This window comes from Eleginops maclovinus, chromosome 15 (assembly GCF_036324505.1).
Source record: "Eleginops maclovinus isolate JMC-PN-2008 ecotype Puerto Natales chromosome 15, JC_Emac_rtc_rv5, whole genome shotgun sequence".
NCBI classification, from domain to species: Eukaryota; Metazoa; Chordata; class Actinopteri; order Perciformes; family Eleginopidae; genus Eleginops; species Eleginops maclovinus.
In genome coordinates this window covers 18,698,811-18,718,406 of record NC_086363.1, presented here as the reverse complement: position 1 = coordinate 18,718,406, position 19,596 = coordinate 18,698,811, and the positions used below count along the sequence as shown (strand labels likewise).

The following is a 19,596-nucleotide window of genomic DNA, read 5'->3' as shown; positions in this document are numbered from 1 at the left end:
AGTCAAGATATTAAAACAGAACAGAACCCAAATTAAATCTCACAGTTAGTCTCACAATATGATATGCAGAGTTCCTCAAGGCTCCATCCTGGGCCCTCTTTTACAGTCTCCCACAAAAAATATAAAATAAGTACCCATAGCTGATGCGTACCGCCAAGCACTAGTTCTACTATTACTGATGCCTTTACTGCAAATACTCCCATACTTTGGTCGTACCACTGCAACCAAAAGTGCCTCTACCAAATTGCTAGTGTTACTACAACATTATTACTGCTCTAACTAATCAGTTACTCCTTATACTACTACTACTGTTATTAATAATACAAATAATAATGATAATGATAATGATAATAATAATAATAATAATAATAATAATAATAATAACAATAATAATAATAATAATAATAATAATAATGATAATAATAATAATAATAATAGTAATAATGATAATAATAATAATAATAATAATAATAATAATGATAATAATAATAATAATAATAATAATAATAATAATGATAATAATAATAATAATACTAATAATAATAATAATAATAATAATAATAATAATAATAATGATAATAACAATAATAATAATAATAATAATAATAATAATAATGATAATAATAATAATAATAATAATAATAATAATAATAATAATAATAATAATAATAATAATGATAATAATAATAATAATAATAATAATAATGATAATGATAATAATAATAATAATAATGATAATAATAATAATAATAATAATAATAATAATAATAATAATAATAATAATAATAATAATAATAATAATAATAATAATAATAATGCTACATAGAAATAGTCATCATAAATCACAATGCCCCCTGAGACAAAAGGTTAAGTGCGCTGTTGGAGGTGTTGATGCTTGTTGGATGGGAAGTGGAGAGCCTCGCTCTGTCACTGTTTTTACACAAAAACACACAAACACACACTGGCAACCGTCCAGTTTTTAGTCCAGAGCTCTGACCTTTAGGCTGTAGCCTTGTGTCTGTGTTTAGATGAGAAAATAAAAAAAACCTTCAATGTCAAGAAGTTTCTCCCCAAACAGCATGTGCATGCACATGCTCTAACAAAGTCATTTCCTGTTGTTGTTTTCACTGAGCATTCTCTCTCTGAATGTTTTATGCATTCCCTGGCATGTTGATTAATATAATGAAAGGAAAGACTGGGATTGAACTCATCATGTTTTATGGATCAAAGACACAATGAGGTCTGTGCCTCTTCACCCGTGTGTTTTTCTCCCAATTAGCTGAGTGGCTGACACTGCCAGGCCCAGGCAGGCGGCTGATGGAGATCGATCCGAGGCATGAGAGAGACACCCGTGGGAGTTTTCTTCTCCCGCGTGTCAGAGCCGTCTCTCTGAGCCGCATCACCATCGCAATTATTATCATGCCTTATCTTCTCGCTTGTTATCTCTTTTTTTTTTTTCCGTGGTTCAATCAAAACACTCTTTCACTTAAACTGTTTCCCACAGAGGCTTTGGATTACATCAAAGTTGCTGTGTTGTTAGCACAGGCTTCAAACAAACTAATGAGCGGATGTTGTTGGCTAATTAACATCAGCTGACTTGTTTCTCGTCTGCATGCTAAAAAAAGTTGCTCTAATTTTTCATCCAGTCTTAAAATAGCCAAGCGTTTGTTATTGCAGGGTGGGATGCCAGATGTGTGACTGCGGTTGTAAATCATATTCAGTGCACACTGGGTATGAATATAGTTCATTTGACATCATTGGCGAGGTGAACCTCTTCATAGAGAAGGTCACAGGCTGATGGAATGGGCTATCAGTGAATTGTGGTGGCAAGTGTGAAGTCCTGCAGGTGTCCTCTGAACTGAAAGGGCAAACTGTCTGCTCTAAAAAAAAAAAAAAAAGTGTTATATCACAGGTTGAACATAACACTATTAGGTTAGTTAAAAGCAATAATATTAAGTTTCAACCCTTATGTTGTGTTTCTTGTTTGACCTGTTTCAAGTTAAAATAATAAAATAAATCGTTTTTTTTATCACAACAAGGCTTCATGATATCCTCCTCAACAGCTACAGAAACACTACAAAACTGATTTTGACCATTTTAGCCAAGTCTGAAGGTCTAACACCAAAGTGTATAGTTTGGTGTTAGCAGTGCATTGCTGTGGGTGACTCTGGGTCAAATTTGGCCCAGAATATTGTGAGTCATCCTTGATTTTAGACACCCCAACCCCACCCCCTTCCTCCAATGTAACAATAATGTATTTGCAACATGCACCTGGTCTCCCAATCCCAATTACTGAGAAAACATAATTATCCACTGTCTTCACTACAGGGAATTTAATGTAATGTGTTTCGGGGCCATTAAATCAAATTCCAACAGGATTGTACGGTTATGAATGCAAAATAAGTTAGTTATGATGTAGTAAGAAACAATATTGGATGATAGTCATTATTTTTGAGTGTTTTGGACTGAGTTAAATCATGGTTCACCATTGACCCGAGAACACCATGAACGGAAACAGCTTTCGAACACAACACAAGGGTTAAAAGTAATCTTACGGCTTTCAGCTAACCTAATACAGTTATGTTAAATCTGTGACATATAAAACATTTAATTAAAGTCAACGGGTCAGTTTTTCGACTACCTAGTGTGAAACATGCTGCTTTGCATACATCACGTTCACATGAATCAAAGTGCTGGAGTCTACAGTTTGTGTTGGACAGGTCTGACTGTCCTTGTGTTAGCATACTGGGATGCATTGATAAGCTATGGCTGCGACCGTCATGTCATTGAGAGGTTGGCGGTATATGAAAGAAGATTAGACTGTGTTTTTTTGTCATTTTATGTGAAGTGTCAGATAAGGCCGGTATAGAATCAAAGAGTTAAAGGACAAGGTGTGACTTTGCTGAAGGTTAGTTTGCTATTGGGGTGTTAGAGGACAAGTAGCAGCTCTTTGTTTCTTGAGTTGGATTTCCGTACCAGCTCTTTTAGATCTGTTAGGATTTATATGAACCATAAACACAAAATTTGCCCAATTTTCCTCACTGTAACTGTCCAATGTAGATATTCCAGAAAGCAAGTATTTGAGAAAGCTTGCCATATATATAATAGATGCGGCAAACCAGACATTTCTGAACGGCGGTGGACAGGAGGACACTGAACAAACTGTTGTCCATTATGGATGATCAAGCTCCACCAGCAGCTGGACAGACAGCCGAGCTCCTTCTCTAACACACTGCTCCAGCTCGGCTGTCTCAGGGACAGATACAGGAAATCATTCCTGCCGACGGCTATCACTCTGTCCAACAGCTTACTTCTGGCTCGCTCTCTCTCTCTCTCTCTCTCTCTCTCTCTCTCTCTCTCTCTCTCTCTCTCTCTCTCTCTCTCTCTCTCACACACACTTAAATTTTGGAGGCAACACCTGAGAAAAAAAATGGTTCACTTTTAATTTTCCCGATGTGAACCGTAAAATAACTGCCCCTATTTTTCTTTCAACTGTTTTTGTAATGTAGTTTTGTAATGCAGATTCAACATTGTTTATTGAAATATTAAGTCTCATTGCAATTAAAGGAAATTGTTTACGTACTGTAACATGCTCAAGCACTGCTTTCAGACATCCGCTCAGCTCATATGCCTCACTGGTCAAGGCGCTTTACTAACTTTATGGCCACATTGGTGCCTTCCGTGCTAATACAATTCAAACCCAATATTCCCTCTCACTTCTTCTCTAAGATACTTTGAAGGTCTTAGGGCGCATGTGTATATCGTAAAAGATTTCAATACAGAAACATTGAACATATTTCAATCTGTATTTATAAATTAGACTGTGGATTAGATTGATATGTTCAAATGATGATCGATAGTCTAGTAATTGCAATATTAAGTGAAGAGTACATGATGACTTGTTCAGGACTTGAAAAAGATCGGGACTTGACTTGGACTTGGACTCGACTTGGCTTTGATGTGACTCGGACTTGGACTCGACTTGCCCTTCTCTGTCTTTATTTGGGACTTGACTTGGACTTGACTGCTGGAAGTTGGAATAATGCAGATGTGTCCTCCAGAGACCGAACCATCAAACATGATTTTATTGTTTTCTACTCTTTTGACAAATTTGGTAAAATAATAAGATTTTATTTGAATCCGAAAGGTGATTTATTATTCAATCCACTACTGTCATCTACACAATCGTTAACCTACTTGGTGTGTGATCAGACTCTGATGTTCAGTTTCTACTTGTTCTGCATCTCCCTGTTATATTGAATTCCGAGTCACGTCACCATTATGTTTGCATGTTATTACAGAGTGCATCACACCACACCGCTGGGCGCCTTCCTATTTTAAAGTGGTAAATGTTACAAGTATAGCTGCTGTGGTGTGAGTGCAACATCAGCAGCCAGCTGAGACTCATTGCAGCGCAACTGGGTCACAGGGGGAACAAGCTGGGGGGGAAATGCCACGTTTTAATAACGAAATAAGTATAAAAGCAAAGCAGGCAGTTATTCCTGGAACAGGGATGTTTTTACTGCGCTGTGTTAGTACACAAATGCTTGTGTAAGCAACTTTTTTCATCTCACATACAGGATCATTACGCAACTTAACTCTGCACAGGTCTGTCACACAGGCAGACCTGTGCAGAGTTTGGTAACATTTTAATGTTGTTTGTGCAAAAAGCATAAAACGGGCTCAATTATAAACACGATTGCCTGCGGAGTGTGATTCACTGGTGATGTATCAGCGTGTGATGCTTGCTTGCTGGTAAAAGCACCGTTCGTAGTGCTGATGCTGCTGCCTCTGATTAGCCCTCTGTCTACTTCCTTATTGGCAAATGCAAAACATTGCTTTTAGCCGGCAATGAAAAATCAACACTTCCTTTACCTGCTGTAATGGTTTGGTAGTGTTACTTTTAAATGTATTCCGTATAAATTATTAATTGCCTGTAAACAAATGTAATCAGTAACTTAATCTAAGCCTCACAATATGAAATAAAGTGACCTGATGCTTTCTGTTACTTTTGGATTACCTCAAAATGAAACATAATGCAAATAAATTCAATAGAAGATAAGGATCATACATATGAAGTATGCACAGCTTTAACAAATCCTGTTTCCAACTACTGCATGTAGGAACAGATATTAAGAGAAAGGAGAAAGAAAGTAGCATAAAGAAAACCAAATGGCAAATTCGGGCAGTCCGCTTACCTATTCAAGGTATTTGACTACAATGCTGTTATATTAATGGCAATAATTATCAGACTTTACCATTCCGCTTTCATTTAAAGGGCTCATGGGGATTGTTGAGCAATATGGACATCAGTTTTTCAAACCAAAATAAGATATAAGGGGTCCTTCATCCAACCATTTCTGTGATATTGTGAGGCGTGCAGCATGTGCCAATGTCTGCGTTTATAATTTGAGTTTAATCCCAAAACAAAGTCATATGGATTTAGAGGTATACCTAACATTGTTTAATCTTCAAACTGACGCCCAAAAGGTAACATTTTAGAGCACGAACACATAAGATGACTGTTTGTATCACAGCTATTTTTACATCTCAATCATAACGAAGAGCACATAGGATCATATTTACATCGGATAGCTGGGGTAACATGTAGTTTAATAATTGCTTCTTTAAATTAGAAGTTGGCAAAGCCAATGATAATGAAGCTGACGTTTCACTCGTAATATGTTGTTTGTCTTATTTTAAAATGAATAGTAACATTGTAATCCTGTTATTAATTCCCATTTTCAAATGTTTCACTAATGTGATTAAGTCTTTTTTGATGTGATTTTAAGGGAATAAATGTAACCTGATTATGTAATGGCATCTCTGAAAAAACTGAAACACTGACTTTAATTAAATGTATTACAAATGTCACATAATTGGATTAGGTTTGTTGAAAGCAGTAATATCAAATTGAATCTATTTAACTTAATATTATTGCTTTCAAATAACCTAATCCAGTTATGTGAAATCTGTAATACATTTAATTAAAGTCAGTGTTTCCGTTTCTTCAGCGCTCCTCAAGCCTGCTAATATACATATCCCTAACACTTATTCCAAAATCATACCAGACTCACAATTTCACTTTGGCATTTATTTTATTGGTGTTGAGTAATTCCATTAAACTCAGCACTTCCTGCAGATGTTTCGCATTAAAAGCCTTCCAGCAGCTCAAAGAGTATGACCTTGTGTTTACCTCACTCTTCTAATCTCTATATTTAGTTTGTGAAGACACCTTTTTGTTCAGCTCGGCATGGTGTAAAGATGGCGTATGCTTGTTTTAAAGTCGCTGATCCCAGAAGGCCTCAGTAGATGAATGTACAGATAATTTAACAGGATGCAGCTGGCACAGTGATTCACTCATGTGCTTGAGTTGTCCTCCTTAGCAGAACAGCTGCTAACTCTTCTGGGCTGTCACTTCACTCTACTTACACAAACATAGACACTTCACTCACAGTAACTGAACTCATTTGTACAACAGTGGCTACAACCTGAGTGAGTGATACAGTACAGCAGTTTAATATAAATGACATGTATACTGAGTGATTCAGTGGAAAAGTAGTGTTCTATTTATGGTCACGGTGTTGTGAAGGTCAGGGTGGTGGAAGTCTCCTTCAAGTAACTTATCTTATAACCAAATATTGCAATCTCTTCCCAAACATAACTCTACCATGGACTTTTTGCAATAACTGTAAGAAGTCAACATTTTTGCCACTTAAACAGTTTCTTACCGTCATCTTCTGGCCTCATCAACAAAGGCCCAGAACCCTGACAAACTCTAACCCCTGGTAAAGACCCTATGCACTACATTAACACAGTTAGTAATGTGTTACTGTTATTCCACTTTCAATTACAGCACTGTCAACTACCTGTTTACATCTCCATAAATGAGTTAACGTGTAATGCATTAAAGGGGACCTGGGAGCTAAGTGTGCTTATTGCTGACTACATTGTTATTCTTGTGCACATGACAATAAGGAACTTTGACTTGCCTGTTTATGCTTGGTTGGGCGCGAGAGGAAGGAAGAAAACAAAATGAAGGCGCACATTTAATATTAATGGAGGAGAGCAGAGAAAGCACCTGGGAGTGACATATGTGGAAAAAAAGCTGCGAGAGAGACGGAGAGAGAAAAGTAGAGCAGAGAATCAGACATCAGCGGTGCGGTCCCACGGAGGCTACTGCTGGAGTCACATTAACAGCTTTACACGTTAGACTTAATTCTGATTGTCAGCATTAAATGGGTTTGAATTGAAAGCTGACTAAATGTCTCGGTGACCGATTATAATTGTATTCAGTCAGTTTGAAAGCACGGCAAAGAGGAACACGGCCTCTGTGCTCAGAACAGTAATTAGAGAGTTGACTGCTCCCTGGAACAGAGAGAATAATGTGATCAGAAATCATAATCCATATTGAGCAACGGCTGCAGTCGGCTTTAAACTAGTGGGAACTAAGGAGCTTGTGGGAATTAATGAGCAGGGCTCACGCTCTGTGACTGAGAGCTTCTTGGCTGCTAATGATTGAAAGAGGAAACCTTGCTGCTGTGTTTCTGCTGCTCAGAGTGTGGTACCTCGGCTGGAGTAGCTGTAAGTGGGCGGTTGTATCACAGCCTGATGAATAGCATTGCCTTCTGTTAGGACCCTCTGTGTGCTAACAGAACCAACATGAGGCTAACACCGCCAGCAGTCTCCTGCTCTGGGAAGGTATCCCAGGCTAGCTGCTCTGTTTGTCAATGCTGAACTGAAACCTGCAACAAAAAAATGAAATGTCATTATTGACAGGGTTGCACGGATGCCAGTTTATGAGCCGAAGCAAAAAGTGGTACTCTCTAGAAGGTTAAGGTCCCTCTATATTTTTGCACATTTGTACCCAAGCTACCTGTCTTAACATCTACACAGCTTTCCACTTTCCATAACAATACTGCACATATTTTTATTTTAATGTATTATTTTGAGTACATTGCAATAGTACGTAGTTTTTTGGTACATCCAGATTTCATGTAAATAATTTTCTATATCTTATCGTATAATAGTTTTTTCAAAACAATAGTTTTAGTTATTAGCTATAGATTTTTATTTTATTTTTGGGTGTTTTTTCTTACATTTGATCTTCTTTAACTCTGTATATGTATGCACTTTGCACATCAGGGCAAACTCCTTGTATGTGTGAACCTACTTGGCAATAAACCTATTTGTGATTCTGATTCAGATCTTGTTTGCTAGTTTGAAATAAGATTGAGCTAAAAGCATAAAAGCTATTTTCATTGCCCAAGTAAAATGCTGTAAAGCACAACATGTTTGCTCTTCAAGGTACATTATATCCACCAGTAAGTGGGGCACTCCATCCACTTCATCAAAATGTCCACATCAGCTGATAAATGGACCTTGAGGTGAGATTGCTTGGTCAAAAGAGATAACCCCACACACACTTTGAAATCTAATCCGTTGATAAAAACTGTTATATTCTGTTATATTAAAGGTAAGGATGGTCTATTTTCAAAGCGTTTGCACATTGTTCTATCAATAATGATAATATGACTCTCAATCAGCCTAATGCTGGGATCTGGCAACATGATAACTGTTTCAGTGGGCCAGAACACAAAAACAGTCAGACAATCAGGAAATACACACATACAGTATCATGTCTGATAAACATGTTTAATTACTTTAATTAAAGAGGACATATTATGCTCATTTTCAGGTTCATATTTGTACTTTGTGCCTTTTCTCTGACATGTCTCCATGCTTTAATGTTCAAAAAGCTCTTTATTTTTCTCATACTGCCTGTGCTGCAGCACCTCTTTTCACCCTCTGTCTGAAACCAGAGCCCAGTCTGCTGTGATTGGTTAGCTAGCCAGCTCTGTTCTGATTGGTCAATGGCTAAGAGATGTCCTGCTCCAATATACAGTGGGGCAAAAAAGTATTTAGTCAGCCACCAATTGTGCAAGTTCTCCGATTTAAAAAGATGAGAGAGGCCTGTCATTTTTATCATAGGTATACCTCAACTATGAGAGACAAAATGAGAAAAGAAATCCAGGAAATCACATTGTAGGATTTTTAATGAATTTATTTTCAAATGATTGTGGAAAATAAGTATTTGGTCAATAACAAAAGTTCATCTCAATACTTTGTTATATACCCTTTGTTGGCAATGACAGAGGTCAAACGTTTTCTGTAAGTCTTCACAAGGTTTTCACACACTGTTGCTGGTATTTTGGCCCATTCCTCCATGCAGATCTCCTCTAAAGCAGTGATGTTTTGGGGCTGTCGCTGGGCAACACGGACTTTCAACTCCCTCCAAAGATTTTCTATGGGGTTGAGATCTGGAGACTGGCTAGGCCACTCCAGGACCTTGAAATGCTTCTTACGAAGCCACTCCTTCATTGCCCTGGCGGTGTGTTTGCGATCATTGTCATGCTGAAAGACCCAGCCACGCTTCATCTTCAGTGCCCTTGCTGATGGAAGGAGGTTTTCACTCAAAATCTCACGATACATGGCCCCATTCATTCTTTCCTTTACACGGATCAGTCGTCCTGGTCCCTTTGCAGAAAAACAGCCCCAAAGCATGATGTTTCCACCCCCATGCTTCACAGTAGGTATGGTGTTCTTTGGATGCAACTCTGCATTCTTTCTCCTCCAAACACGACGAGTTGAGTTTTTACCAAAAAGTTCTATTTTGGTTTCATCTGACCATATGACATTCTCCCAATCCTCTTCTGGATCATCCAAATGCCCTCTAGCAAACTTCAGACGGGCCTGGACATGTACTGGCTTAAGCAGGGGGACACGTCTGGAACTGCAGGATTTAAGTCCCTGGCGGCGTAGTGTGTTACTGATGGTAGCCTCTGTTACTTTGGTCCCAGCTCTCTGCAGGTCATTCACTAGGTCCCCCCGTGTGGTTCTGGGATTTTTGCTCACCGTTCTTGTGATCATTTTGACCCCACGGGGTGAGATCTTGCGTGGAGCCCCAGATCGAGGGAGATTAGCAGTGGTCTTGTATGTCTTCCATTTTCTAATAATTGCTCCCACAGTTGATTTCTTCACACCAAGCTGCTTACCTATTGCAGATTCAGTTTTCCCAGCCTGGTGCAGGTCTACAATTTTGTCTCTGGTCTCCTTTGACAGCTCTTTGGTCTTGGCCATAGTGGAGTTTGGAGTATGACTGTTTGAGGTTGTGGACAGGTGTGTTTTATACTGATAACGAGTTCAAAAAGGTGCCATTAATACAGGTAACGAGTGGAGTACAGAGGAGCCTCTTAAAGAAGAAGTTACAGGTCTGTGAGAGCCAGAAATCTTGCTTGTTTGTAGGTGACCAAATACTTATTTTACAGAGGAATTTACCAATTAATTCATTAAAAATCCTACAATGTGATTTCCTGGATTTTTTTTCTCATGTTGTCTCTCATAGTTGAGGTATACCTATGATAAAAAATTACAGGCCTCTCTCATCTTTTTAAATGGGAGAACTTGCACAATGGTGGCTGACTAAATACTTTTTTGCCCCACTGTATAACACACTACAGGAAAGGGAAAACCCCAAAAAGCATAATAGGTCCCCTTCAACTGATAGATTCTAAGTATCACCTAATTACCTACCTTTTTTGTTGTTGTTAATTTTCACCAAAATCAGTTTTATTCAATCTAAGTGTTTCCACTTCTGAAACTTTACTCATATTATCCCCTCATCTATATAATCTTTACCTATTCATTGTCCATGGAAAAGCTCCAGACGTTATGCTTGAAAACATCACACATTTGAACTTTACTCTAGTTTTTGCATTTGGGATAGTTTGTGTTATAATATGTTTGGTTGGTTTCAAATCAAGGGAATGAATTGTTCGCATTTTGAAAACAAATTCCCTTTTAAGGTTGTGACCAAAACAATGAAACGCTGTTCTTGATATCAAAAATGTCCAAAAATACTATTGTTGCATAGAAACAAGGACCCAACCTGAAAAGCAAAGATTAAACTTCAAAGTTAACACTTCTGAGACAATTGTTATTCATTTTAATCACCAGTGTACAGGTTGACTGAGGATGTTCACACGCTTTTCATATTGCAACATGACATTGTAGTTCTCTTCATTAGGCAACTCAAATGACTCAAAGTAAGTAGAGGACTGACATAGATCATATCTGAAATTTTCAAAAAGAAACCACTCGACAGAATAAAGTAATTGAGGTCCCGTGGTAAGACAGTAACACACTAGAGGCAACAGATTAGCCCTGGAGCATTGCCTGAAAACATATAATTAATATGAAATATTGAAAGACCAGGAATAAAGAAACTACTGTTCAGTGTGTAAGAAGCAAGTTAGTTTGGCAGTATTGTGTGAACGAAGGGGCTTTTTTTATGTACAAGTAATTGACATCATAAACAGAATATGTGCGGAACTGGGTACCTCACAATCCTCACAAGATGCGTTTATACAGTCGATTGTCACCAATTTGCTATAGCAGATTGAACGTTTGTCATGTTTTCCAGTGAAAGCAATGTTAGCTGCTGGCTAACAATGAGGTTGCTAACATAACCTGCAAGCTAACGCTGGGGTCATCACTTTGTTCCCAAAGATAGTCAAGGCTATATCATCACAGTTTAAATTGCAAAGAACAAAGGTAGAAACAAACAGTCAGTTTTTAATGATACAAATCTGTTCAGCCACTGTGGAGACTTCAACAAACTGTCTTGCACATGAGTTTGAGGTTTCAAGATGTTAAATATAATTGAGCTCTATGACACAGTTTAGTAGAATACTAAATGCTAATTGGTAAATTTATAGTCTTCTCTTTTACACTACCAGACTGGTGCAAATATTGTTGACCAGTTCTGATCTGAAAGAGAAGGAAGGGGTTAAAAGACTCAATAACATAAACAATAACAGGAACACGGTATTGGCTCTGGCAGTGTTTAAAGACTGATCGATGGAAAAGAAAATGTGAACAGGCTTGAACAGTTACAGAAAACCTTTGTCAGTGCTGCCGTCACAATACATCACTTTTCAATGAATAAAATCATTTTAAATTAATATTGTGAGTCAGGTTGTTGGTTTATTTAGTACGTAGCCCTGTAATAAGCTGGATAATGTGCAGCGAGCCGGTCATTATTAAGAAAAGAACGATCCATATTGTTCCAGGGAAACACCGGACATTTGATCAAGGGAATAAACATTGATGACAACATAAAACCAGGGAGAGGTCTACTTAGCAGGCGATCCGAACACAACCATACCGGAGATCTCTCTGGCTTATAGAAATACAGTACAGCACTTTGATGAATGTGGACACAGCTAGAGTCTCTAGTCAAGGTTGATGTTTTAAGAATAGTATCAACATATTTCAAAGGCAACACACTGCCCTAATGTGTTTTCATGTTGTCATTTCTTTCTGTGGCTGAAGGCTCTGGTAAAGGCTCGAAAAAGTATAACAGACATACAGAAGTTTGTGGAATGCTCTGAAAAGGCACACGAGTACGGCTTTAATATATTGTGGAGTGTGCCAGACGGGTGCCTTGTCAGTGATTGATGGCTTAAGTGTCCTGTCTGTCTTCCCGCAGGAGGTTGTGAGGATGAGGATGTGTTCGGAGCCCCATGCACTGCGCAGGTGTGAAGATGGAATCCTGACCTCAGGTGGCTGTTCCACCTCATAATCCTCACCCTATTCACTGTGAGTATTTTATCCAGTCGCAGACATCTATGTGACTGTAGAGACCACATGAAGTCATAAAGAAATTCACAAAATGTCAGAGCTACAGATGAAGAAAGGCCAGGCTGTAAGGATTACATAACAAGGTCTGGCAGTTATGGATTACATGTCTAGAACTAAAAGGTTGTGTTATTGAAAAGTCTGATTCTAAGAGGTTTGATTAAAAAAACTCCCAAATCTTATTGCATCTGTGAAACCAGCCCAAAATAATAATATAGGATTGTAAATATAGAGGGTTTCTCAGCCATATCACTAGGCAGATTAATATTGAATGAGTTTACAAACCCTGGAATACCTTTTTTAAAGGCTCAATATTCTTAGTAGCTAAACCGTGGTGTAGGTTTACAGAAAGCTCATGGTTATGGTAAAGAAAGAGCCAGTAACATGCGTGTCGTGCGTGAGAGTCACACTCATTGTTAACCTGACCTGCATAAACATAAATACATAAATATAACTACTTCCTGCTCTGACCGTGAACATTAAATCTAAACTGTGGGCTGCAGAATTGACCATGTTCCCAATAAGCAGGAATCCAAATCACTCTTTTACAGTGAGGCCACCCTCTATTTTCATCCAATTACACATCATAGTTGATCTTGTGCTGTAAAGTGCTGCTTTTATTTAAGATCTTTTGTAGTGTCTTTATTGGAGAAAGTCAGAATTGGGAGACAGAGTTGATGACACAAAACAAATTGTCCCCAGGCCAGATTTGGAATCGTATCTTAGTAAGCAGGGACTGAGCCTCAGTTCAATGGTTGCCAGCTCTACCATGTGACCCCTAACCCTAACCAACAAATAAGCTTGCCATCATTCATTTTAGGGTCACTTTGTAACGTGTTATAAAAATACTAATAAGCGTTATTTGTACTGGACTTTCATTCTTTTCAACATGGCGAAACATCACAAGTTAAAACAAAATAGAGAGAAATTCACTTCAGGGCAAACATTTAAAACCTTTTCGCACACATGCAGCATAGCAAAAAAATATAACAGTTCAAGAGACACAGGGCGGTAAAATGTGTGATAAGAAAAATTAATATAACAATAATAATCCCCGTCTGTAACACAAAGGCAGACACAAGACAAAATGATTAAAAATAATAAAAAATGTAAACCTATAAAATAAATAAACAAATACAAAACATTTTTTTTTTAAAAGATTAAAAAAGGGGATTAGAACTAGGAAATAAATAAAAACCTATAAAACCTACACTGTCATCACAATTTCTGCGATGAGATAAATCAAACCTATGTTTGGAGAAATCAACTGCAGTTTGGAGGATTCTGTTTGTGCTGAATGTTTCTTATTGCTCAATTGTCATTAAACAATTTCATGATTCTGCTAAGGAAACTTGTCATTCCAGCAATCAGATATACCTCAAATCTGTGAGGGCTGGACTTTCTTATTCTTAAAGTGTAATGAATAACCCAGAAAAACACACACCCAATAAATGTAATTTCTTTTTTCTGTCTTGGTAGTATTTGTGTATACAGTCCACCTTCAGGAGATATTTGTTATAATAAGAATAAGCTGGCAGTATTGTTATAATAAAGCACCCAGCTTATAAAGAGAGGTCGGTGGTCTGGAGCACCACAGGGCACAGAGATGTTATACAAATCCTTCGCATCCCAACAGAACTTAATTAAACTTATTTTCTGCTATTCCCGCTGGCTTTCCAGGAAGAGTGTTTGTAATGTGGCTGCTTTATAGCATATCACCAGGGATGGGCTTTTATTCAGATTAATATTTGAACAGTGGGCAGACCACAGCAAGAACGCTTCTTGAAAATCGACTATTAAGGGCTCTTTTCTCAGGGACTTTGCACACTGACCCCAAAATGTCAGTTCGGAATTCCCCCCTCAGGCTGACATGTTGGGGACAAGCAGTCCCCAGCACTGTGCTGCTGGTCCCTAACATCACAGTGACAATGGGAACTGAGCAAAGCACGCATTGTGCAAGTTTTTTTCTTTTTAAATGCCTGATATTCACTGAAAAAACTGTGAAATGTATTATGCCAACACATTTCACATAACTTTATTAGATTGGTTGAAAGCAATGATGTTAAGTTGAAATTAGTATTTTTTGTTTAAACGTAATATTATTGATTTCAACTAACCTAATACAGTTATGTGTAATTTGTTTACATAATACATTTAATTAGAGTCAACGTTTCAGTTTTTCCAGTGTTCCATTGAAAATCAAAGGTCTCATGTATGTCATTCATAAATTTTGCCATTTTCTTGCGTGTGTTCATATCTTTTCTCCTAGAAAATGGGTTTTATAATTTAAATGTATAAGCCACACTATAACACTATTTTTAAACTGTATTTTAGGTATTAGAAACGTATGCAACATCTTGTAAAACATTTATTTCAAGCAAAGAGCTGTCTGCCCTCAGACATTTCTTCTTCAAGGATTGCGTCAGCTTTTGGTTCTGACACGTCCAACACACTTGTGCCAGAGTTGAGCAGTTTTCTAAAACCCCATTCATGTTGGTTGCCGTCTTGAATCAGAGTACTTTTTGAAGTACTCGTTCTCAAACCTCAAGGCAAAAATAGGTCTTAGCAATACCCTCGTAGGATTCACATCCTTATTAGAAAGTTACACCTCACTCAATAAATTGCTTAGTCCCATTCCTGGAAGTTTGCCCAATGTGAGGTTAGGTAGAAAGTAACACAGTAGGGTTGTGATGTTGGCTGTGGTGAAGCAAGTCTTACTTCTTATACTTACTACATGATCTGTAACCATAACATGCTTCCGCTACTAGACCTAAAACAAATGTCATTAAACATTCTGTATTGGGGTTCAGGATTGTCCAATACCAGCGCAGATATGGAACTTTTGACAGCACTTTACACAACAACTCAAAAGCAGTTTGTTTGACCATTTTCTGATGTGCCGTCTTTATGCCTGATCCTGATCCTGATCAACTACTTATTGAAACTAGGGTTATGGTCAGAAAAAGGGGATTGGATGTGAAATATATGATCTGGATCCCCCATGTTTTACGCTCAACCATTCATCCAGACCCCCGAAGAGATTCAAGGCTTAGTCTTAGGGAAAATGTCTAATACTAAGGCCAATACAATACTAGAGTGTTTGTACATATTTCAAAAAAGTATTGTTTATCCTGGACTTAAATGTGTTTATTTAAAGCTGCATTAGTTGATTGAGAAAAAACTAAAGTAATTATCAACGATCAACGTTTTTTTTTCAATCAGACAAAGCAAGACATAATAGATTGACACCTCAGGTACAATCAAAACATTTATTTAAATAAATCCAACTACCAATTTCTAGATAAAAACAAGAGAACTAGCAGTCATTTTCTTTTCCAAAGCCTACACAACTTTAAAAATCTGAATTCTTACACCACTTTTTGTTTCCTTTTTTATTAATTGAATGATATTTGAGAATGATTAAACCATGCAGCCTTACTTTGTTTTCAAAACTTTTAAATGTTCCTTTAAAGAAACTAGTTAAGGTCTTCTTCAGTCTTTACTTCGTCGGTACCGAAAAGTACAACCCATGGGAGGTTTAATGTCCTCCTTTCCCTATCTCGCCCCCGCAGACAGACGATGACTGGGCCGTTGTATCGGCCATTGGCCATATAAGAGGAAGCATGTCTTGCTTTAAGAGGCGTCTTCGAGTGATATACATCCATTAGTTTCCCATTAGTTGAAATGTCATGCAAAGGAAATGAGCGTAAATACCCAGACAGAGCATAACTCTGAGGCGTGAGTGTGGGATGTGTATTAGAGCAGGCGATAATTCAAGTGGAGAGGGAAACAAGAGCCTCTTGCCTACTGCACATTTTTTCTTTGTTATGTGATGCATTCATTGAGCGCATGTAAGGAGAGGAAATGAGACACACGGGAAGTTTTTACTTTTTTTTTTCCGGAGAGGAAGATAAAGCATTTTTCCTCTCATTGAAAAGACAAGTGCGACAAACATTAGGAGATGTAAACAAATCAGAAGATATAATCACTAGGAATGTGCAAAACCAAGTCTCCTTTACAATTGTAAATGCATCAGACCTGACCACGCTCTGCTTTAGAGCCACATGGGGCGCAAACAGACCAGGTAAAAATCATTTGTATTTTTAGCACTAATGAGCACTACAACCCTTTGAGGTCTATACATTTAAAGTCTGGGTGAGCATCAAATTGAGCCAAAAAAAACATGTGAACCAACAAAATACAAAAAAACCCAATAAGCCCTAATTGAAAAAAAACATGCACTTTTATCCCCGCTTGCATTAGGAGCTGAGCTCTTTGAAAATGCGTCGTCTTATTCAACAAGACATATAACAGAAAAGCCCATTAAAGCTCTCCATCATCTTTCATCTCTTTTAATTGACTTATAAAAAGCCTTTGGATCTTTCATCTTGATAACCTGAAGCTAATGAGCTTTGCAGGTGTAACACAGTGTAATCATGGAAAGTAGGTTATTAAACATTTTGGTTCCGCAGTGATTTTCTGTCAGGATGGATTAGCTTCGTTTCTCGGAGAAGCTCCCTCACACAAAGGCCTCCCACAGCACAGAATGTATTACCACACATAAAAAAATGTGTGCTCCTGTGTCTGATCACACTTCATGACGACAAGTAAGACACGCTGTCCCTGCACTGGGACTCCACGCAGTGAATTGTCAGAGTATAACCCTTTTATCCTCTGAAATAGACACTCTGAACATTTGTCAGCTAAACATCAGTGGGCTATGACAGTAAATAGGTGGATATGGTGCACTGGTTCCTTAAACATATGGAAAAATATTGAGAGTATATTGAGCATCAGTAAGTAATTAAGTGTTCTAATACCACACATTTAAGTGGCTGCATCTTTGATGATGATATGATAGAGATTTGGTTTGTTCACTACCATTTCAAAAGTTTTTCATAAACAGGATTTCTGTCTTTATTTGTGCATTAAAGCGGCCCACTTTCTGTGGTTTATCCTTTCCTGTAGTGTTTTATATACAGCTCCGGAAAAAAATAAAGGACCACTGCAGCCTTATCAGTTTCTCCGGTTTTACTGTTTTTAGGTATGTCTTTGAGTTAATTATTTTTTAAATTGTATTCTATAAACTACCGACATCATTAATCTGTGTTGGTATTCAACCGGCATTGGAATGGCTGCCATACATAGATTTAGATAACATTTGGAGTGGTCTGTTGGGTTTTTTTTGCGGAGCTGTAGGTTTTTGTGCATGTGAAAAATGTAAAATAACCTAATTTAAGTATCACAGTATGATACTTTTGGATTTCCTCAATACATAATACAATTCAGATAAATACAAGAGAAAAGACATACAACACATATCAAGCATGCTCAGTTTTTTTGCTTTAAAGAGCCCCTTTTTCTGCTGATTGGGGTTTCCCTTTTTCCTGTAGTATAGGTTTTTGTGCATGTAAATAGTCTACAAAGACTAAAATCCCTGTGTTCTCCTCCAGAGGGAGAACTAAATACAAAAATGAACCTGAACATTAGTATACTAGGGCTCCTTTAATCTTGAGATTTAGTGCTCCTGGAACCCAGTGCTCTGCACTTTAAATTAAACTGGATCCTGAAAGGAGGCTATATATTGATACAATTGCTAAGCAGTATGGTAGCTGTTAAACATCTGAATATAAAACACTTTCCCAAAGCTTTTACAGTGTTCACCTCTGAATTAAACCTAGCACAAGGAGAGGAACAGCATCTGTCTCTCTGGAGCGGAACTGGAGTAAATCTCATGGTGAAAACTATCACTATACTGTCTCCATGAGGGATACACTGAACACAAATACACAGTGTCACAGGACCAGAAAGAGCAGATCAATAAAGTGAGTGTTATACTGGATTCTGGTTGGCTGGAGGGCGTGGATTAAAATGTTGTTACCGAGAGTACAACAAAACAGTTTGGAAGTACGTGTTTGAGAAGCAGCAGCTCTGAATAATTAATATAAAACTGTAAGGACAGAAAGAAAGTACTTAGGTAAGGCTTAGCTAAAGCGCTCTGTGCTACGGGTTATTTGTGTATCCACCTCCAACCAAAATACGTTCTCGGTGATAAGTTAATATCATTTCATATGTGTTCGATATTTGCATAATTCTAGATGACCAAATCATCTTACAGTCAGAGAAGGAAAGAGATAGTTTTTAACAAATAAGCTGTGGTAGTTCTGCAAAGTAATAGGGTGTATTTCCGGCGTTGTGTTTTTTTAGCCTAGCTTTAGGTGTCTGACAGCGGCGGAAAATAACTTCTACTCAAGCACTTAAGTAAAAGTTGACATAAATGTATTTATCCTTTCCAATTCATGCTCATTTCATTTGGTTCTTTTGCAGTTAAACGTCTGACATTAAAGCATTGTTTCATTTTTTAGAAGAGTTCTGTGGCCATAAATAAAACGTGAGAATCACTAAGCTTGGATCTGTTAGGTTGCCATACTGTAGCTTTCAGAGTGTGAACATCATGCTACAATGTAGACAACACGGCACGGATGAAATCCCACACAGGAGCTGATGTCATTTGGTGCTCAGTTGCTCTGTATGCAATGATTTAAGTGACTCTATTATTGTTAATTGTCCATTTGTTGTGGGCAGCACATGTGTTTCTACCTTAAAATAGCGTCTATAACCGGTGCTGATCATGAGCTAATAGGCCCCTGGGCATAGACATCTGAAATACATTTTTATAGTCATTACAAATCTCTTTTGTATCTCTTATTATGGTGAACTCATGGGTATTGCTTTTGTTGTTGAGGCTTAAATCGGCTGTCTTTGGAAATTATGAGTTGGGCAACCAATGCACAAACACAGTATTGGTAGTTTTATCCTATAAGATCTTTTTTACTTGCAAATACGACGTTCTCCGTGGGAGAGAGGGCGCCAGAAGTCTGGTTGAAACCGCTTTTT

At 37.7% G+C, this 19,596-nt stretch overlaps 1 protein-coding gene across 1 annotated transcript in view; it reads left to right on the top strand.

Annotated features, from left to right (window-relative positions):
- The window catches only part of lrfn2b (leucine rich repeat and fibronectin type III domain containing 2b), a 152,692-nt gene that overhangs the window by 80,476 nt on the left and 52,620 nt on the right, over positions 1-19,596 (top strand). Inside the window, exon 3 of the mRNA XM_063901532.1 lies at positions 12,551-12,660. The gene's annotated coding sequence lies outside the window, so the exon portion shown is untranslated. The remainder of the gene's footprint in view (positions 1-12,550; positions 12,661-19,596) is intronic.